The sequence below is a fragment of the Rhopalosiphum maidis genome, chromosome 3 (assembly GCF_003676215.2).
Source record: "Rhopalosiphum maidis isolate BTI-1 chromosome 3, ASM367621v3, whole genome shotgun sequence".
NCBI classification, from domain to species: Eukaryota; Metazoa; Arthropoda; class Insecta; order Hemiptera; family Aphididae; genus Rhopalosiphum; species Rhopalosiphum maidis.
The window spans coordinates 72,181,050-72,205,063 of record NC_040879.1 but is presented as its reverse complement, the minus strand read 5'-3'; the positions used below and the strand labels follow the sequence as shown (position 1 = coordinate 72,205,063).

General features: G+C 33.4%; 1 pseudogene; it reads right to left on the bottom strand.

Moving 5' to 3' along the window:
- Positions 1–21,955, bottom strand: part of LOC113558303 — a 43,984-nt pseudogene extending 22,029 nt beyond the window's left edge.
- Positions 21,956–24,014: the final 2,059 nt, after the last annotated feature.

Genomic DNA, 24,014 nt, shown 5'->3' with positions numbered 1-24,014 from the left:
CCATCAAACTGTATTATGGTTGTTCAAAAAACACATAGTATTAAAATTTGTTCACATAATACTAATAATATATTATAATAGTTTATGAATTTCAGTAAAATCGGGAGTATTTTCATTTCGCATATCTTTTGATGGATTCGTGTACATTAATAGCGTATCAATGTCAGTACAATCACGGATATTACAAATAGCCAGTAGCAAATATAAGTGTGTATCGGTAGCGGTATGAACGTATTTGATTTATGAGTAACGAAAGTTTTTTTTTTTAATCGGGCACCGTATATGCGACCTTTTAAGTTATGTAAATCAAACTAGATCGAACTGGAAAAAAAAACCTATATAATTCACCGAACAATATTATGTTTGCGCGTTTGATTAATGATGTATACTTCAATGATATTTTACAAATATTCTTGATGTATACAATGCAGACGTGCTACCTATATAGTGTGTAGTAATGTACGCTGTTCGTGATAGTTCGTTCTGTTCATATCACATTTTAAAATGACAAAACTCGATTTAAATCATAAAAATGGAATGATAATACTAATAAAAACGATTGAGTGATACAATTTAAAAAACATAATTTTTGGAAGCGTTAAACCTACTATTCCTTATACGTTTTAAATATTTTCTTAAATTATAATAGCTGATAAAGTGATAATAATATGTAAAATCGAAAAAAACCATAACTTTACGTTTAAGTAAAATATTATAATGATATGTAACGCTGTTCAATTAAATATTTTTTAAGTATTTAAATTTTCTGTTATTGGTATTGAAAAAGTAATATCTTGAATTTAGCGAACGTTATTAAACATAGTTAAAAGAATTAAAATTGCTTTCATAGCGTAGAGTTTTTAAACTAACCAAAAAAATCCTGAAGGTTAGCGAAGTATACTATACGTTAGGTTTCATTTAGATATGAACAAATTTGGAGTCGTTAACGATCGCATGATTAATCCTACTTCAATAATAGTTTAGATATTTCTGTATTCATAAAAGCCAAAACTACGCTGTAGAGCCTCAAATTGTCGATGTAATTAAAGCTTCCTTAGGAGATCGAAAGACGAGATGAAATTAAAAGTTCAAACGGCCGTCTGAGAATTTCTCGGTAACAACGGCGACGATCGTGCGTTTCCGAACGATCGGAAATGTGATTTTTCGGTTCGATAGGTTCGTCCGTCCAAGTTATTAAATCGGCGCACGATTGGTTTTCAGTTACGAGACGAGGTAAATGTAGAAAAATAAAAAACCGATCAACAGGACTGCTAAAAATTTTGCATTCGTGTCATCGCGACGATTTGTCCATAATATGATTTACACGGTTTTTTGTGACCATCTGCACTTCGTCGCGTCGCTGTGGTTTCCCGATTTCCGTATAACAATACGCGGCGGCCGGTTATTTTGTCTCTCATTGTCGTCCAGTTTCCTGGTCGCCATTGTGTTACCCCATGCAAATCATGGGATGCGTTATTATTACCATTATTGTTATCATCGACGTTATTATTACTTTTGCGATTATTGTTATTATTTCCACTAGACCTCCCATCGAACTGAAGCGTTGACAACAAATTCGAAGGGTCGCGGCACATAGCTTTTGTATTATTATAATATATATTATAAAGTAGAGTAAGGTACTCGCGCACATATCAAACGAATAATAACTATCGCCAGCGTTCGCGTTACTGTTCGACGACGTTTTCCCGTTTGGAAAATGTTTAAAAACTACCCGCCTCGCCTCGCCACCCCCCCCCCCCCACTCCACTGTATGAATTAAAACGGGACACCGTTAAATTACCTACATTTATTGTTGGAGTGTACCAATGTTCAAACGAAAATAAAAATAAACAAACGATTCATTGCGTATTTTTTTTTAATTAAATCTTGAACCAAAACTTCATCATAACACCAAAAGCCAAATATAAATTGCTTTATTATACACGTTTATACTGCAAAGTTTACGACTCCAAAGCTTAAAGACACGGTTCTTTAGTTTTCCACATAATAATTTAATTAATTTTATTTTTACGGCGAGCACTTTTTACATTTTTCATTTTTCACTAGAAACGGTACAGTTAATATTTGTCTAATGTTTAATTGTTGTCATTTTATTTCATTTAAAAACAACGATATTAACTACAGTGGAGTAAATTATTATTTTTATCTTTTTTTTTTTTTTTAGTATTCCAATCAATTTAGTTTGAATTATTATTACGATATCATGACGTTATTGACTAAACAATGAAAACGTTTAAAACTCGCGTGACACAATATCAAAAACAGTTGTTTTAAACCCTAACTCGATACCTTAATTGCACTCTTGCTATTTATTACTAAACAAAGTTTTTTTCGATTTAACATTTATATTTTTATTCGTACCACAAAGTGAACTAACGAAGCATACCAAATGGTTAAAATGTCTATAAAAAATGTCTACGTCTAAAATTATGTGTGTGTTATTTTGAAACACAGTTTACATGAACTATAAAATTAAATTGTTCCTCACAAAATCAAAACTCGTAATCGTTGAAATAAAAAATAATAATAATAATACTTTAATGATATCAGGGATGTGAAATATTTAATTTGTATTTCTTTTGAGCGCTACTTTAATTTAATGTCGTATATTTTTAGCTAATAAATACCAAGTAAGCGAGATAAAATTATCCGTTTAACACGCATCAGTAGTGTTTGAAAACTGTAACACAAAGATATATCGTTTCTAAGCTTCGTACATAGATAAACCTTACTTAACGTCATCGCATCTTTAATTGGCCATTTCTACTGGTCTAAAAATACATATACATCGATTGAATTCGTAAAATACCAAACGAAACGTTTGGTTGCCAAAACGATATCGGCGGTAACGGCTAACTATATATAATAATATACACGACAATATATACAACATCACGTCGCACATTGCAATTATTATTAGTCTATACGAGTTTCTTCTTTTTTTTTTAGAAACAGCTCGATAAAAACGCTCTCATTATAGACTGTTTCCCAACGACTGAGTACAATGTCAGGCGCATGGATGTAGAGGTGGCGCTCGTTGTGAATATTTCCGATAAAAGCAATAATTTACAAACGTTTCTTCGGGCGACAAAATCTAAACGTCTATATATATATATATATTCAGTATATGTCGCGTATACGCGTGTCGGAGAGATGGGAAAAATCGGCTGTCAAAGAGAAAATGACAACGGAATCCAATCCGCACGATAATGGATTGCATTTGTTTGCGGCACGACTCGGTATATAAATATATTATAGGTCTGGAGAGAGGTACCACGCAGAAAGAGCGTTTCGCTGTATGGCGCTCGTATTATTATTATTATTATTATTTATCTGTCTTTTTTTTCCGTTTTTTACACACACACAAACATTTCACGATAATATCTCGTTCATCTCGTTTCTTTACGTCTCAACGAAATCCATAGATTTGGCGCCTTACGGATTATATTTAATTTCTACTATTCTACTCTATCCCTCGCACTAAGGCTATAGTATAAGTGCATTATATAATGTTATACATGTATACCACTGTATAAACCGTGATTTATACGGTTATTGGGAAAACGTATAAATTATAATAATAGTAATAATAATAATAATATAGTCATTATATTAACCGCGCTGGATCACGTTCCGCGATGGTTAAACTACGGTGTAATAAGGCATGATTTCTTTAACGAACGGAATAGCATTTTTATGTCGATTTTTTCCATTTGGAAAAAATAAGTTGTGTTCTAGTAGGTAGTAATATTAAAACTCTACATTTTTACAAAATATTCAAGTGGTTCGCTATTATTTAAACATCTAGAGTTTATTTTAAGTTTTTTAATGAGTAGCCATAAACTTGAATTTATGATCTAGAAATTTCGTTGCATAGAATATTGAATTAATATATTCTAGTTTAAATCGTTATAAATTCAGATAAAATAAGTGAAATAGACAATAAAATATTTGGACATTAAATCTGCTCATTAAAATATATCAAGTTTATATAGTTATAAATAAACAAACATTATGCATTCAATTTGTTTGCTTTAAAACAGGGTATAAGTGAACAATCTATACACAAATAATGATTTTAAAATAAAAGACAATTTTAAAGATAAGTAAAATATTAAACAAATAAAATGTAATATTTTGTTGAAAAATTAAAATATTAACTTAAACAATGAATTATACACTTTTATAAAATCATATTTTAACCTAACCTGTATGCGTCTAAAATATATAACTTCCCAAGTCCTGTAGACCCTCCTTTTACCCATACAACCATTATTTGTATTTCGTTTTTTTTTCTTTCTACACACTCTTCGTTTTTCACATATTAAGTTTTTTTATTCGACGTCCATCAACTGTTATTCGATTCTCGTCCATTAATTAGAGAAACGGTCCGACGCACCAAAAGTTTAGGGGTTTTAAAGAGCTGTGCCTCTCGTGAAGAGTAAAGAAAACCTTCGGACGTTTCCCCGGGGAACATCAAACAAGACCATTTTTCCGGTCGATGTTTGTCTTCGCTTCTCCCTCCATTCGAACTCCTCTCCATCCTTCTACCTCCACAACTAGTACCACAACCGACTGACGTCGTCTCCGGTCACCTCATCTCACCCTCACAGCCACCGCCACGGAAAAAGCCCCTTATTTTCACTCAATTCCAGTGTGTCTAAAGAAAACTGCTTCCGGCCGTTTGTTTTGCGCTTCAATAAGCCCCTTATATTCCGTCACGCGCGTGTTGACTGACCGAATCGTGTCCTCCACCGCACCACCCCCTCCCGGACATTACTTTCGGCTGCCATCAAACGTTTTTGTCAAATTCAAACACGCGTGCGAATTAAAGAGCTGTAGGCGGATTGAATTGTACAGTATATAATAATATTATTATGTTATTGTATGGTCGACGACGGGCCGTAAGAGGCGTGCGGAGTGCCCCCGTAATAAATATTACACATAATACCACACATGCACCACTCGACGCGATTGTGATCACGACGACGATAACATAATACATAGTTATCGTTCAGTAGTCCGGTCTCTTCGGTTAAACGCATTCGCGATAAAAACCGTTCGCGACGATGGCTGACGATGTATTATGTTATTATTGCCGCTATGTTTTATAGCGTTTTCGGGCGGTTTGGAGGGTAGGTAACACGGTTACGCGGTAGGAAACGCAATACAGCGACCCGGCAGCTGACTATGTCATTATACGGACGGATCCGATCGCGACACAACAACTGCGACGCGCCGCGCCGTCGTCACGCGATTTGGTTCCGGTATTTTATGTGCCGGAACACATTGTAATTAACAAACGGGGCCGCCCGATAAAAGTCAATCCCGACGAGTTCAACGATGTGTATGTGTGTACCAAAATCGTATATATTATACACTTTCAAAAAATTAGACGCATGCGGAATCAGCCGAGTCGGCCGGAAATAACTACGGGTCGATAACGTGTTTCGATAGTCAGAGGGATGTATGATTCGATCGTGGTAAAGTACGGAAGAACAAAATATTATTATCCCGCGCCGGTGTGACGCGAACATTAAACGATTTTAATGCGATTCGGTCGGGTATAATAATATATCATACACCTGCGGCCCGATCTCAGAGTAACCCGTACTGTATATATAAAAAATAGTACATAATGGACTTTAATTACCGGCGATTAAACGTTAATTAATTGACTGTTTAATTAATAGTACGACGATCAGATGGCTGAAAAAATTAAATATACATGGTATGTTTAAATTCACGCACCGCAGCGTGTACGCCGATTATCACCAAGTCTTGTGATTTTTATAGTACTCACTATAGCAGTGTCTTGACAATGTCGGAAACATATTAAAAGGAAAAAAAATGTCAATGAGCTCTTATTCACTCGAAACTTTTGAAACAATATTGAATCGATTAAATCGTTAGAGTTTTGGATTTTACGTACATTTTCCCCCTCGGGGCGTTTGCTCTTTGATTAATGACGCCATCACGTTGTACAATACAAACGTGTACTTAAAACCTTATTCTATAATAAGAACGGGGACTACTAAAGATGACCGATCTCATTTGAAGTTTCGTCTGTTTCTAACATGCACTCGGTCAAGACGTTTTCACTGTTTTCTTCTTATATTCTGGTTGCACTTACAGGAAGTTCAATGTTCTCGATAAGATTATAATAACGTTTTGCTCTTGAACATTATTAAATATATACCTAACTACTATATTTTTATTCGACGTAATAACAACCTAGCGCTAGAGCAATGATATAAAATACCGCGTAATTGATATTTTACAAAAATAATTTCTTTGTATACTAATAATATAATATGCAATTTATATTGCAAAATTAAACACAGTAATAATTTTAACACTTAAATGTATACGAATGTATGTTATAAATTAAACTATCTACGTTTTATTTTAATCAGCCTACGTTTAAAAATGTACTTTTTGCCCTCTGTTTAAAAAAAAAAAAATGAAATGGGAAGGAATTTGTTTATTGGTATACAATTTATTCAATACATTTAAATAATTTTTACCGGTTTTTTTTTCATAAATTAATTAATACTCATTGTATAATATAGTAAGTATTACGATAATTCTATGAAAATATATGAAAAATTCGTAGCAGACTCAGGATAAGACAAATCGATGGAATATAATGATATATAGCGGAAAGTTGGTAATTTCAAAAACATTATGTAAGCCAATACCTACTAGCGAATTTTTAAAAACGAAAATTTTTAATTCTTAAATTATTCATTATCACTTAAGGGTAACTTAACGTATTTTTATTATTTTCCATTTTAGTTTTGTGATTTTATCTTTGCTTTCTTTGGTTTAATATGTAAATTGAATTTTAGTGATTTCTACATGCACGCGGTTTACGTAGAGGGATAACATATTAACTGATTCATCGGTATACTTACATGTGACGACCAAGCTAGCTTTTCTGCTAACAGCTTCACCGAACTCGTTTTGAGCGATGCACCAGTACGTCCCTGAGTCGGAGTCGCGCTTGCCCTGCGACGCCTCCAGGAACAACAACGATCCCTCCGGCAATAGGGCCTTGCGAACGCTACCGGCGAAATCCACTGGACGGCCGTCCCGGTACCACCGGACTTCCGGTACCGGCTGACCGTCGGACTTGCAGTTCAGCGTGGCCGGCTCGTGCAGTGCCACCGTCATGTTGGTGGGATGTTCGATGATCCGCGGAGCTTTTCCACACAGGACGTCTGTAAAAAAAACAAATAAAAGGACACCGTTCAGTACGACAATAATATCTTGTAATTTTGTGCGTGTGCCAATGACATCGTTATTATTCATACGACACCGTCGTTATCGTTACGCCTATAGTATTATAGCACACGCGTGTGGTGTACGTTATTGGTAAAGTTTAACCGCTCCAAAAAGGCCGCAGCTTCCGCGGATGTTTTGCCGAAAGATAAAATATCGCGGAAAACCGCGTCCCCGAGTCGTAAAATCAATAGCGTAAACTCTCGACGTCTGGCGCGAGTGTGTGCATGTGCGTATGTATGGTTGCGCTGCCGTGAATGTTAATACGCACGTAGCGAGCGAAGAGCGCGTAATACGATATAATAAATTATTATACAATATCATATGCTTACTATTACGAACGAGGATCGCCGCACATTTATATTGCATAATAGTATAATATGTTTGGAAGATCGACGACGATGCGCGAGGGTGGAAATCATTATCAGCCACGACATGCACGAAAAGTGAACGAGTTTATGTGTGTGTGTGTGTGTGTGTAACGCACGTGCCGGTCTACCGTGCAATATTTGTTTGCTATATTTTAATAATATATATACATGTTATATTCGACCAATATGGCCGGGGGATAGATTTGGGTTTAATAAAAATTTAAAACGTCCGTTTATAATATGACAGGTGACTATCCTTCGAACTGTATGTACGGCGCGTATACATAATAGCGTATAAAATTTTATAAATTATTTATTATTCCGAGCGTGGCCTGTTTGGTTTGATTAAAAATAACTTCGGCGGCGATGAGCAGATCGCGTGGCACACGTACGAGTGTTGACACTGTGACGTATACACACGCGGAGACACTTGTAAAAACAAAACTCGTCAAACAATTTTCATTCCGACATTTTTTTTTTTTTTTTTTCATTTACGCGGCGAACGTAATGATATTTCCCGTCTAAGAATGGTGCGCGGTGTGGGCGGTGGTAGCGTTCGTGTTTTGCTCACCGGTCAAGTGGCAATATCATATACACGTCATAATATATGTACAGAGTGGCGCTCACGGTGTACAGAACTAAACATAAAATATATTTACGCACGTGCAGCATTTATATATATATATAATAAATATTTATTTGTATACATAATATGCGCTTCCGAAGCTCATCTCTAGTATAGTGCAGCCGGCGGGCGCGTTTTAAATTAACATCGCTCCCCCCCCCCTCGTCGCCGGCGGCTTTCATTGTCGTCGCAGTTATTACTATTATTATTATCATTATTATTATTATTATTACTGTTGTTGTTATTATGCGCCGTGCAGAGTATGTACATGTTGTAGTGGATCGCAAGCACCCGTGCGCGTGTATATATAATATAATATCCCACTAGAACGTATTTTGTCATACCGAGAAAGGCGGTAGGGGAAGGCAGGCGAAAAAAAAAAAAAAAAACGTCGCCTGTGCTAGATGTCAGTGCGCCGGCGGTGAGGACTGATGACGACGAGCAGAGTGCATTTCGAAACCTCCCCGCGGCGGGGAACACATGAATTTGCAATCGCGGAAAGTTACATTATAAAACAACACACCGCCAACGACAAGTATACACACACGCAGACAGCATCAGTGTCTTCGCATTATTTGCGCAAGTGCTTTTCTCCTCTGTTTAATTTTTTTTTCCCTAGCCACCGACGAAACGTGTACGTACAAATAAAGAGTTTTCGCACACGTTTTGATGATATACTGCGACAGTGTTATCGTATGTTATTGTGCCACGATGAGAGCGAATACAAAGAAACAAAAATATGCGTTAAATATTTAGACAAAGTTACGAGGAATATATATTATTTTATTCATATAACGATACGTCATTGACGGCGTTTACGAGTACGTATTGTGTTCGCATATAATACGGTTTGGTATTGACAACGTTTACAGACCTACATTATGAGTTATTGACATAAACGTGGTGATAAATATTTATCACTGGCAAATTGTACAAACCAATTGAAGTAAAACTAGTGTTGACGAAAGAAAAATCAAATTCAACTATAATATCTGTTCACTTTGATCATTAAAAACTTTGCACATTATTTACAGTTTTTCGAAAGTTATTGGACATTCTGCAGTAAACGTCCGACAAGACTTTTATTTAAAACTTTTTGAAAATATATATTGAATGAATGCGTCTAGAAAATTATTGTTTAACCATGAGATAAAAATATTTTCAATACAATGTGATAATTCGGTTAAATTAGAGTTTTCGGGGTGATGCGCGCAAATTTAAAAATTTAGTACATACAGATTTATAAACGACACATTAAAAAAATAATCCAAACACCAATTCGATAAAATAATTGTTGAAAAAGCTACACTAGCTTGTAAAATCCCAAAATAGGTAATACAAAGACATATCACGTCATATAACTACTATAGTCGAGTGTCATAGAATGCGTACGAAAAAAATACATAGTAATTGAATGTAAATTTGAATTAACGCAAACGTGAAGTGCAAACAAAAAAAAAAAATAGCGTGGCAAATGACTTTTTTTAACACAAAACACGTACGAGTGGGAAAAAATGAATATATTTTTTTAGCAGACAATGTGTATGTTTTTACACAAAAATTATAAAGCGTGTTTTTTCTTTTGTTATTATGGGTAGTTATCTCGGAAGAATGACTTTTTAAAATCGGGTCACCTATAATGGAAAGATCAGATCAACGAAAGAGGGAGTTTTTAAATAATAATAATGGAAAAGAGTGATGAAAGGAGAAAAATATTAATTATGTACTTGTCGCTGCGGAGAAGTTGACAGCCGTCGTTGGCTTTTAACCGATTACATATTTCACGCGCTCACGGTCTTGAAGACCTCGGCTGAGCGTTGAAAGAACGTATAGACGTCGCCGTCAGAGAAAAGAGCGAACTCCTTAGGGCTTGGAGTTGGGCCCTTCAGTTTAATAAAATGTATACATTTTAGACAACGTCTGTGCCGATGAGCAGATACTAATTCGAATTCAGAAAAGTCTCGGATAAACCTCTTACTCGCTCGACCGGCATCAACAATATATTTTAAATAACTGTTATTTTAATAAAACCAGAGTGGGTAAAAGTCAAGATTTAAGAATCTCGAATAAACGACACGACACTCTTTTGCGATTTCTTAGTATATTGCAAAAATGTAAAATGTTCTGGTTTTTAATTCAGAATAGTATACTTTCTAGCGAATGAATAACGATTTCATTATTATTTTAATTGTACAATTGTTAATATATTAATGTTAGCAGCAGTAGGTGATATTGTTGATTTCATTAAGTATAATTTACGTGATGCACGTAAATAATGACACTGAACTTTGATACGTATATTAATCATTACTCATTGTATGGACGTTACGAAGGTATAAGCGCATAATAGTGAACTTTCACATTCTTCTGTAATAAATTGCTGCTCTAAGTCTCTAAGTATAAAAGGCGTTTTTATTTTATTCATTTAATTAGAGTATACAGTTTGAATTTGATAGAAAATTTAAATACCTACTTATGCATTAGATTTGGTTATTATAAAATTTTACCTACTCGATGGATAAGAAAAATCCAAATTAATTACAAACAAATATTTTTAAAAGTATACGGAGTAAGTCATGTATTATAATGCAAATCATACATATTTCAGCGGGATAAAATAAAAATAATGGTAATGGTGATGAAAAACAAAAATAAATAAAACATTGAAAAAAATGTTTGAAAAGATATTATACAAAAATATCGTCATATATTATTTTATTATGCGTTCCCGTTCATACAATTGTATCAAGGAGATTGGATACAATGTATTAGAGGACTTACATTTTTATAAACGAATAGAATATAAAGCACATATTTACAAAATGTAGTGTAAACCGAAGTTGTGTTTAAGTTATTACGTTTTACTTAGAAAATTCAACTACACGACTGAGTGCCTATTAAAACAGGGGAAATAATCGAAACAAACAATTTGGCTGGCACGAATCCAAAATAGAGGGTAAGGTATTGTTTTTGTTTTCTTTAACCAAAAGTTCGATATAAGGGTTTGGTCTAACAGCCAAGACGACAAATTGGGTTCTCCAAATCGGACACAACAAATAAAAGCCACTGACAATCAATTCGAGTAAATAACCAAGCTCCTTAATTTATTAATGAAACCTTGTGGGGAGCTATTTCGCGAGGGAAAAAAGTATAAATCAAGGTATACCTATAGGTGAACGGGAGGCAAAAGCAATAATATAACAAATCTCGGTTACTTAATATTATTGTTAAGTCTGTGGCATAAGTGCCGTATAAATTGTTAATAACCTGATATCTATAGTGAACATAACAATTGTGTCATGATGATTTATCGATTTTGAAAAATCGCCGTAGAAAAAAATCAAATTGAAGCGAGATTGAAATGTTTGCATCTGATTGGTAAACAATGAAGTAACAAATATCGTAATCCGTTTTAAGGCAATTCCGACGTTAATCTGTTTGAAAATTTCGGCCGGGCACATAATTCAATATCATATACAAAACGCGTGCATGTGTAGCGTAGATGGGGTACTAACTCTAATGTCCGGACCCGGGCGTGGCGTAAACGATGTACCTGTATATATACTATAAACTATATATTAGTGTGTTTGGTACAAAAACACGACCAGAACTAAAAAAAATTCACCTTCTCCTCCCTTCCGACACACCCCGCGCGACAGTGATGGTAATATATCCCATCGGGAAGTTTTCGAATGAAATTTCCGACGGAGTTACAAAACAAAAAAAAAAAAAAAAAAATCAAAAAAAACTACCTACACTGCACAATAATCGCTCGAAATACGTGCTCTGTATTTTTTTCCATCGATCCCGTCTCCGGCCTAGTTGGCTCTTCGTATGCGGCGGCGGAGAGGAATCCAAAGTTTCGGGTCTCTCTGCCGGCGAATACCCGGAAGCGTTTAATTATATATACGAGGTTTCACGTTTCTCCCGTCAATAGAAAATATAGCGTAATTAATCACGCACCTGGACACGCGCCCGAGATAACGTGTAACGCGTACACACACACACACACACACACACACAAACACACACTCGCGCGCACAGGTAGAAAACTTTGGGACGAGCTAGACAAACAGCGGTGGAGGGAACACAGCAAGACACAACTTTGGTCGGTTATCCGGGGCGGGCATATGTATATATTATAATAATGTGTGCGTAGGAGCGCCTTTTACATACTAATTACCTAAACCACACCGCGTTTGAATACACCGTATATGCGCGGTCGTATACCAGATGAACCCTCAGTCTTAACGGACCGATGTAAAAATCGATCGACTTTGACTGAAAAAAATTATGCCGTTTAGGTATTACCGATATATACATTTATTGTTATAGACTGTTCACATTTTAACCACGGGAATGTGAAAAAAAAGAAAATAATAATAATAAGAAAATACATTTTTAACACATAAGACCTGAAAATGCGAATCGTAAATCGAAATGTTTAAGAAAAAGTGAGATGTATAATTTTTTAGACGTTAACCGTCAAGTGAAAAATAGACGTAAACGTATATTATATATTGTGTATATCACAAGAGCGTATGAAATTGCATGTATGGGTAACACGAAATGATCGTTCACATAAAAATGGATTTTTATTATACGTTATCGACACATATCTTGTTCTTTTTATGGCTACCTAACTAATATATTATTTATCAAATAATGCACAATATTGGACGTTACATTTTTAAATGTTTGTACTCGATTTATTTTATTTTAAAAAATAAAAATATTTCCATAGGTACATTGTAGTTTTCTCATCTGTTATATTTATAAACTTTTAAAAGAAAATAAATTATAAAGGTTGAAAAGAAGACGTAGTAGATAAATAAGTAAATAATTATTTTTGCTCTCATCTTAGATTCCAGCGAAGATTTTAAACGTATTAGTTTAACAGTTATGTGTTTATTTTATTATTTATTGGTTTTTCGTTTCTTTTTTTTATAGTAGAAAACCTAATTTAAAGTTTAATGTGATCATATTATTCGATTAAAAATGTTCAACTCATCAAACAGGAAGCATTATTAAAAAAAAAAAAAAAAAATAGAATACCTTATTTAATCCTTTTATTTTAACAAAATCAATTTTGGTCAATTAGTTGCTATTTAATCATTATAATTAATTTAAATAAATAAAATAAAAAATCCTTTAGATGGTAGTATTTGTCATAATTATTTATTTAATACAATTTTTAATCAGTTTTCGGACAGAATATTATAAAATAATACTTAAAAAAAAAAAATGTTCTTTTATCATTTAGTTTATTATTTAAAAATATGCATATTATTATTAATATTTAATTCTATAAGCTGAAGAATATAATATGAAATAATATGTGGCTCACAGAAATAAACTTATTTTTTGCAAGCCTCAGGGACATTTTCATTATTAATCCGGCCACCTGCCAGCAATAAATATCTTAATTTTAAGTGAACTTTAAATGTAATACCTTAGAAATAGATTATAGGAGGGAGTATTGTCTGACATTTTATTTTTTTTTACTTTTTTCCCGGGAAGACAAATGTCCTAAATATCTCTCGAACGAACGCACTGGAGGTAGAATGGCCTACATTCGCATGTGTGGGCATAAATAACGTGTAATAACGCGCTGCGCGTTATTGTTGTGTCGACGGGACAGCAATAATCCGCTGCGGTAGTGAAGCATTTGCGGTGAAAACCGTATTGTCATCGTCGAATCCCGACCAAACGTCGGACAGAGACCGAGTGAGATCGATAATAATGGCAAATACGCGCAGCGCGTACGCCGTATACAGGCCTACGGTCAACGCCACGTGCGTCCGTTCCCGTGGGAGGGTAGCGGTTGTAGGTTCGGGGGAAAACAAAAAAATAATAATAATAACATAATTGTATTATTTCGTCGAAACGGAAAAACACGTTTTTTTCTGTTTATTTTCTATTGTTTTTCGGCGAGTTTTTTTTAGGATATCCCATCCACGCGACGCCGTTGAGGGGACAGCGTAGCCTTTTTAACCGTTTCACGTTATTTTATGTTAATAATATACGCAACACATCTGACCACTTTGGGGTCGTGGCCGTGGCACGTAAACGTCCACCGCGGTCCGCAGCATACGCTCCAGTGTATAATTCACTAAACGAAGGGTCTAATCGCGTATGGTCGACATGCCAAAACGCGATTTAATATTATAATAGGACGTACTCGAGTTCGCTATATTTTGATAAATTACGGAAGCATTTTTTTTCCATAAAAATATATTTTCTCATTGAAAATTAGGTTTATAAACGAGAGTCCATACTTATAGACTTTTACCGTGGAATAAAGGCTACGCACTAGGACTATTCGATTATTCGCGATTTAATTATAACCCATAATAATAGCATCGTCTAACATCTAAAGATTTTCTATAGACTATTTAATAAAACGGAATCAGTAAAAATGCATTTTCTAAAACTATAAAGACAAAAGGCAAATATAATAGATAAAAGAGATTAATATCATCTGATGAAAAATTTGTAATAATAAAATTGTATAAAAGTGTAGGTGCGGAGATATTCTTATTGGTCAATGAATCAAAAGTTTTGAACACGATAAAAGTAAACTAATGTAACTCAAAGTTTGCGTTTTAAAATATCTATATAGGTACCGTATAGAGGTAATGAGTTGTAATTTTGTTAACACAAATTTAAAACATAAAACGTTAACACCGTTATATAAAAACATGAAATCTATCAACGCCTGAAAAAAAGTTACAACAAATTAGGATTAAAAAAAATAAATGTTTCATAAAAAAAAAATATGTTACATAATATAATAAAAAAACTACATCTCGACATGGGGTTTCAATTTTTCGGGCAACCGAATATAATATAAATATTATTATATTAGATGACCGTTATTATTAATTTTGTTTATCATATTTCTCAAATAATTTAGTATCCACATAGTGATTCCATTGGTTATGCAATTATAAACATCCTCAAACACGATAAGGTTATTGTTTATTATACCTAATAGAGCCTCAAGTGTACACAAATATGATAAATCGATTTATTATTATTTTACTTCAACTGTCATATAATAATTATTTTGTGTTTATGATTAGTTGATAAATCATAATAATTTATCATTTAGTTCTGCTGGGACTGCTTTACCAACAACATCAAAGATTTTCGATCGACAATGTGAACCAAAGTTGAAAGTGTTTAAAAAAATAATTTTTATATAAGAAATATTAAATATTATTTACCAAATTAAATATATTTTTCAATACACATTGCACACCCGTCAGCTGCAATTATATTACTTTTTGATGTACATAAATTAATGTTTTTATATTTATATGTTTTCAAAGAAAAACAGAAAGTATAATACATGAATTTAATTTAATCCAGTAGATCAGCCAAAATCATATTTAATGAAAAAAAATAAAATACAGAAACAGTATTATGAATAAACTCTTGTTTTTAACGGTTCCCCGACTTAATGTTTACACTGTTATGTAAATTATGATGGTATTTTGTTTTGCAACATAAACCCTCATTTTCTATCTATTTACATTTTAACAAATTGCACTGACACAGGACATTTTACTTTTAAAAGCCGGTTCATTAATTAGGGTGGAGATCCCATAATATATGTTAAGTTTTAATCTGACTTTCATTAATATGAAAATGAAATGCACCCGATATTTTGAAAACTAAAATGTAAATTAGGTTTTTGAAATTTATAATATTTTAAAAGTTTTGAAAATTATTGCTTTTTATGGTAGACATAATAATGTACGAAAATAGAGTTTTAGTAGTATTACTTGATTAAAAAAAAAAAGATACATTGTAAGATAACACCATGGTTGTCATGGTAGTTAAGTTACTCGAATTACATTTTTTTATTTTTTTAATCTTACATATTGGATTTCATTACGGTAATGTATCCAAAGTTCAAAATACTTCGATCTTCTCCAAAAGTTTTAAGTATTTCCAAATTGGGACTTTTATGTGATATATGTTTTTACCTTTACGACTCTGAAAACCATTGAAAATATATTACATTGCCAAACACGCTATTAGAGTTTTATTATTTTCGTTCGTTTATTCCATAGTATTGCTTAAAAAATCTAATAAAAAATGAATTCGTCAGACCACAGTTGATTTCAAGTACCTATAACAAACAGTCACTTGAAATGTTTACTTCGATCTCATTTATCAATAACGGTCAAACTTTATTTCGTTATATGTCTGTTTACGTAGTATCCAAGTTGATACTTATCTTATAGCTGTATTATTGTGTACAAATAATAATAATAAGAAGGAGGATAAAACAATAAAAGTTTTAGATATATATTTAATAGATTATTAATTGTAAGCAACATTTGTACATTATAAAACTATTGTTTATTTAAAAACTTTGTAAAAAAAAAAAAAAAAACAGAAGTGTTACAAATTAAAAACTGGATTATATGTATATATTATATTATATTATTAAGTAATATAATAAGTGTAAATAAATACATTGTATTTTTGAAATTAGATATTTTATTTTACGTAAAACTTTTTAAGAGAATAATATTATGAAACATAATGTTATGGTAATGGTTTTATATTATAGAATCGACCGTTTTGATGATCGCGTGTGTAAATTATATCGTGCTCTAATAGGTTTACACAAGGGAAATTCATCATCATTTTAACGTTACCGAATGTTGAATTTGTCATTTGCAATTGTGCACTCATGTCATTAACATTTGAGTTTTAATTATGATTAACGATCGGACGATATGACTACCGTGAGAAAAAGAAAGCGTGTTTTGAAAATCACTTTTCTCGACTAAGAGTGATTAAAAAAAAACGCACACAACCCTTTTTGGGTAGGGGAGCGTTTTCAGTATAATGCTACTCGCGTCACGAACAGTGTGACGACATCTGATTCTCTCAGAGTTTTTGGTGCCTGTTGGAGCAAAGCTTTTGTCCCGGACCCCACTCCCTGCAGCGGTTTTCCATCTAGAGCGATTTAACGGCTGCAGTGTGTGGGGGTAGGGCGGGAAAAAAACACGATGAAAACTGAGTAGGAAATAATGTAATTTAGAATAATAAGACGGCGTTTGTATACGTTTGGGGAAAAAATGGGTTTTCCGAAAACTCAAAGTCACCACCGCCGTCAAATCAAACGCCTCCTCTTTGGGAGATTAAAGGCAGATTTTTTTTCCCCGGTATTTCGCCATTTTCAGCCCCCCTAGGCACACGACCGGGCGGAAAGAAATGAAAGAAAAAAATAAATTAATAGCCTGTCGATCGGCGGCACCGGCGATGCCATCTCGTCCGTCGCCCTCCGGTCGGGCGCGCGCCGGCGGTGAAGGATGACTACGACATTGAGGACGACGCGGAGGACGAAGAGGAGGAGTCGAAATCCCGATTTAATCATCAATAATTGCGGCGCACGTGACGCCCGCGGCGGCGGGAACAGTAGGAACACAGTCTCGTGACAGATGCGCATGTACAAGAAGGGTATATAACGCGTAATATATAATATTTAAGCATTTATATATATATATATATATATTTATTATGGTAGCAACTACGGTATATTATAATAATATATAGGACACTCCGCGGCGGTTCCATTTACGACCGCGGTATACGAGGACGGTACAATAATAATATTATGTATTATGCGTATATACATTGTATTCGTCTAATGGATCGGACACCCCAGGCCGTATATAGTCGCGTGTAGGTTCGTACGATATACACTCGACGTGCGCGCGGGTTTTCGGGCGGCGCATTTCGCGGGGCCCCGGCGGAGGTTGGATGACGTATAAAAAGCACACGCTCCGATAACATAAATAATACCATAATGTATCTGTGCAGTGTATTTGTGTGTGTTAGATGTGTAGTGCATTACGTTTATAATCTGCAAACGTCCGACGAACGGAATACGAAAGAACGTGCGTAGGGCTACCCCCCCCCCCCGAGATAAGCCGCAAATCCTCGGCCCTCGGCGGTGCCAGAAATCGGAACGGCGATAACAGTTGGTTTTTGTACTTCTTCTTTTTTCCTTATCCGTTTCATAAGCTCGGCACCGTGCGAGCGGCGAGACACGCGAGTGTTATCAAACAGCCCGAGGCAGCCAATCCGTAGACGCGATGTACACTTTGCGCGTGTACATAATATTATAATATCGTAATGCGCATATATTACAGAATCGAACCGCTAAAAAATTACTATTTATCCGGCTGATAACTCGGCCGAGTGTGATATCGAAAAATCGTGATTTTTTGTATTGTCGAGTTAGAGTTTAGTCTGACTTATAATATAATATATTATATTCGCTAGTAAGACACGTGTCGTTGGCTCGGGAGGTAAAAACGCACATTCGTAGTGTTGCGAATCGAATTATGTAAATGAATTCACAAGCGCGTGTGTGGGTTACTCGTTTCCGGGAAGAGTGGCGAAAGGCTTATTTTTTACACCAAAAGCCTTTCTGTATATTAAGCAACGACGGTGATTTAAGGAACAGAGTTTTTATTTTCTTTCTCTGGTGAAAATATATGTATATATTTTTTTAAATAACAGTTATTTACAACAATAAAGATGCAATTATTCTTTTTTTTGCCACTATTTTTACTATACTAATCAAAAAATTTTATTTTTACTGATGGTTTTATTTCGTGTTATATAATCATAAAGTACACTTTAAGACAAACTCAAGTTTTATACATTTAAATAAACTAAAATATCTTTTTCAATGTATTTAAAGTAACTATGTACGATTCACTACCGTTACGTTTTCGTCAAAGCTAATTTAGAAAATGTTCACAGGTCAGTGCTCGGTTCAGGGGTAGAAAGATTTTACATTAGAATATATTATAAGACTACTTTTATTATTTTATCATAGTTCATGTAAAAAACTCTTTTACATGTTATAATATAATAACGTATAATATATTATTCAATACTAAGTCAAAAAGATTACTAATATATAATTTAACGTAATCATTGAAAACATTGCAAATGTCTTAAACACTTTTACTCTTTTCAAATATCAATCCATTATTTCTGGTACATAAAATTTGGCTATTTATTGTTTTGTAATTGAAATAATGTATTGTACGAGTTCGTCGATTGTAGATATTATTATATTGATCGAGTTCGGTTGAGCAATTTAGAACCTTTTGATTGTACGTGTAGAATAAAATATCTGTTAAGCAAGTGCCAGCTCTGTTCAAACAAAACGTTTCGAATAATTGAATACGAACGAGACTAAATTTAAATTTTTTTATTCTGCGAGTGTACATTCCGTTTTTTTAGTTGAGAGTGCCATAAAATTGTATCATGCAATGGATTTTATCGTAATCTCTGGTAAAAAATAATAGTACTAATAATAATAAAAAAAAATAATAATAATAACACCAATAATAATAAAATGTTTGAGTACGTCTTACAGCAGCGTCGGTAGAATAGCGTAACGAATAAAATTCGACAGACTGTAATAATAATAATAACAATAATACATGCATAGTACAGTATATAACATAATATTGTAACGACTGAACAAAACGACGGAAATAATAATATCGACACCTGAACATATTTCAGGCGACCCCTTTTTTTCTTTAACATTTTTTATAATATATGCCCATACGTTTTTTAGCCACATCATCCCTCGTGTTTTGATACGGAGTTACTCCAATATGTGTTTTGACAGCGAATGATGGAATTCCGTATTAATAAAGTCGTCGCGCACCGCATAAGGTATCTCTGGTGTACGCAATGTTGACGTTCAGACCAATGTATCCCATCCGACGTTTTCCCCCTTTTCGCATAATATAATATTAAATAAAGAGCTATTTAATAACAATACACGAGCATAACATTTTTAATAAATCTGCCGCCGAAATATTTGGTTGCCCCAAAGCTACTCGGAAGCGAAACTATGTAAGCCAATTATTTTGGAAAACCAAAAGGGATTATATATTTTGATTAAATACTCGGAACAGAGGTTATTTTCAAATAAATATAGTAACTATTATAATGGTACTGTACACAAATACATTATTTTGTTTTTATTTTTTTTTTTTAAATATTTTTTATGAAAACTGAAATGAAGAATTTTGATTAAAAAAAAAAAAAAAAAAAAAATGAAACCGAAGGACGCTGAGGCAAATGGTATGATTTTCTACAATAAGTCGAGACAGTTTAACGTGTACGAAGGTCACTCGATAATATCATTATTGTCTAGAAATCGGTTTTATATTATTATTATTATTATTATTATTATTATTATTGTAGTCAATGTATTTTCCTATTACGTTATTCTCGTTATATTACAATACGTCAATCGCCGACATCGTCAATCAGTACGTTAACACCGTGTACACACACCACATATTTATAATTTATATATATATATATAAAGTATAATATAATAATATAACGGATATTATGTTTTTATATGTACTGGACAATACAGAGAAGCGAGGTCGACATATTATTATATTAAACATGGGCGAGTTCGGTGTGTGTGACGGAGGTGCATTTTATTTTTTTTTTTCTGTGACGCGATACGTTCTAAATAATTTTGTTCGAATCCTCGCAGCCTTAGTTACAATATACCAAGGTTTGTTAAGTCAACCATTTTTTTTTAAATTATCAAGCTAGGTAGTTTTACAAAAACGTATAGTTTAAGGTTAAAGCTTGAAGTTACTTTTCATTTGATCAACTTGTAAAAATAAGAAGTTAAATAAAAAAAAGTTTATTACAAACAATAAATAAAAGTAACTCAATTTAGTCGAAATACACAAAAACAAGTTAATAATTATTTATCTAAATTAATTTTTGATTAGCTCATTAATTAATTATTTAAGGGAGCGTGACACACATGTATCTTTAAACATCGAACTTAGTAAATCAATGTTGTTATTGAGGAATTTAAAATTAATGTGATTGGACGTAATAATGTGATTTTCTGTAGATATTTATACACATACATGCATCATATAGTTTGCCAATCTATAATTTAATAGTAAAACTACTTATAAATTACAACTGATTGGAAATTCAGTTAACTGAACATCGTGGAATACAATTTAGCTCGTTTAATTAGACGTTACTTAAACAAAAAAGTTACTAGTTATATAAACAACGCATAAACTCAGATATGAGTTACCACGTTACGATAACTCGAAGATATCCTTGCTACTATTTACAACACATAATATTATTATGCATAAATCTACTGCGCGTTACGCAATAAATAATATATATATATATGTACTATGTAGTATGAAGGACCGCGACAAGGCGGTAAATCGTCAACGTATAATGTCATATATTATATATCTTATATTATAATATTATCATATTTTTACACGGACACCACAGTGGTAGGTCGTAAATCATAAATATAAATATTGTGTGTATCGTTTCGTTTAAAATTCGTTCGTGCGGCCGCGGAGTTCTCGGCATTAAAAACCGTTTAAATCGAAAATGGAATCGAAATAGCAGCTACTGCAACAATGCCTCCAGATGAGTGCACTTCGTATAGTGTATTATGTACAATAATACTTTGGATAGAAAAGCCACTACTGAAGTCGCCGCGGAACGGACTATCAAAAATGCAAGCACACGCTTCATTGCTGTAGTGGGAGTTTAACGGATAATCCAAATACGATATCATGATATTTCATATGATGTTATAAATGATATTATATTATAGTACCTTCGAATCCCGTGGTCGGTGCCAGAAAAGAAATTCTATGTACGAAAAAGTCATATCACGCGCCGTTATTGTGTAAACGAAATCTCAAAATCCAATGACACGGCACACGTCGTATTATATTGTACAACATAACACGTCATTATCTCTCTGCGATGGATATTTTAGACTTTTAGAGTGCGACGTGCAGTTATCTTATTATAACTATAACGCGGCACGTTTTAGCATTTAGAAGAATCGATTTTACTTTTATATTTTCTATAATATTTAAATCGAGATTGAATTGGTATAGAATTTTAGGTAAGAATATTATCCAGATCCCCGCATACACTTTTTTTGATATTACAATATTTTAAGCAACTTATAAGTAAGTATCTTAAAATTGTAAATTTTTGTAAAATATGTCAAGATTCTCATAACTCCTCTATTTTGTGTGCATATTATTATGAATATGTTTACCGTCCGAAATTGTTTAGTGAACTGAGTCTTGTAAAATATTATTATCGTTATTCTGATAGAGGTATTTCGGGGTAGGTGCACAGCTATTATAATATAGCTGCTGAAAGGCCTTTCAAAACTTCCCAAAATTTGAAAGACTACCGTATGTATTATAAACGGCCGCGGGTACTATATTATTATGTACAGTATAATATATTATGATATTATTATTGTGTCTGGCTTTGTCGAAACTAAGTCTTTTGTGACTTATATCGTATACCCAATACGAACGAGCTGTAGTATTAGTATATTATATTTATATTATACCTAGGTGTATATATTATATATGTGTGTGTGTGTTTATTTTATTATTACCTTTTTGCAGAACTGTGCAGCTGTTAATCCGAACTTATTATTGATGGTTATCGCCAAAAGTGGCCATGTCAAACTCAAACGTGATGCTTATCGCGCACATATTTCGAACGAATGAATGCGGTATTCTCATACTAATAACGTAGGTTATATAAATTGATATATTACATTGCATTTTTAAAATGAAAATTATCAAAATAAAATATACTTTCTGGTCACAGGACACAAATTAATGAAAACGTCTGATTAAGGCTTACAAAAACTGTACTGCAGCCGCTCCCCCTTTAAATAATTGTCGAATTTGCATCTGAACAGTGTTTGGGGACATATATTATAATTAATTTATTAAAAATGTTTTGAACAATTTATTTTTTAAATAAATTCACAATTGCTCTATAAAGTATCAATTAAGAATATTCCTAGAAATAGTAATATTAAATAAAAAATCAAACGCACACACACGGTTGTGCGGATACACAATGTGATTTAAAATTATCGTATGCCTATTATTCGTATTACACTATTCTAGATCAACCCCAAGTTCACGATGTCCAATGTATATTATATACCACTGTGATAGGGGGAAGGACCCGGTCTGACGATGGGCAATAAAAAATTTACGATTTCTCTCAGTGCGGGGAGGTACATAAATTGCTAGGCATTAAAGATTCAACGAAAGCGGACGCCTTCGATGTTTTCGGACGTACATATTTAATGAGTAGCGCGGACGGGCCCGTGTTGTGCCGATTTAGAGTTTTCGAGTCGTCATAAACACGCGAGACAAAATAATACGTATAATATACATACCTCCTACTATAGCGTAATAATAATATACTTGGCCGACTATAATATATATAGTAATATACAGTATATTGGGTGCAAAATATTATTGTGACTGAGTCGTAAAACATAATGCTTATTGTTGTTCCGTAGGTTATTTTTATCCTTGCGGTTTCTTCGATCGACGTCCATCCGTCTGCCCGGACACCAAGTAGCTACCTGGCATATTATATATTTGGTATTAGTATTATTATTACTATAACTATTACTATTATACTAGGTATAGACTTCTAGCGAATTATTATCATTATGAACACGTATTATGACGGACGCCATTAATAATGGCTTTACACACGTGGAACTAGTCGTATGTATAATGTATTTAAATAATAAATAATATATTATTATAATATTTTTAGACCGAATACAT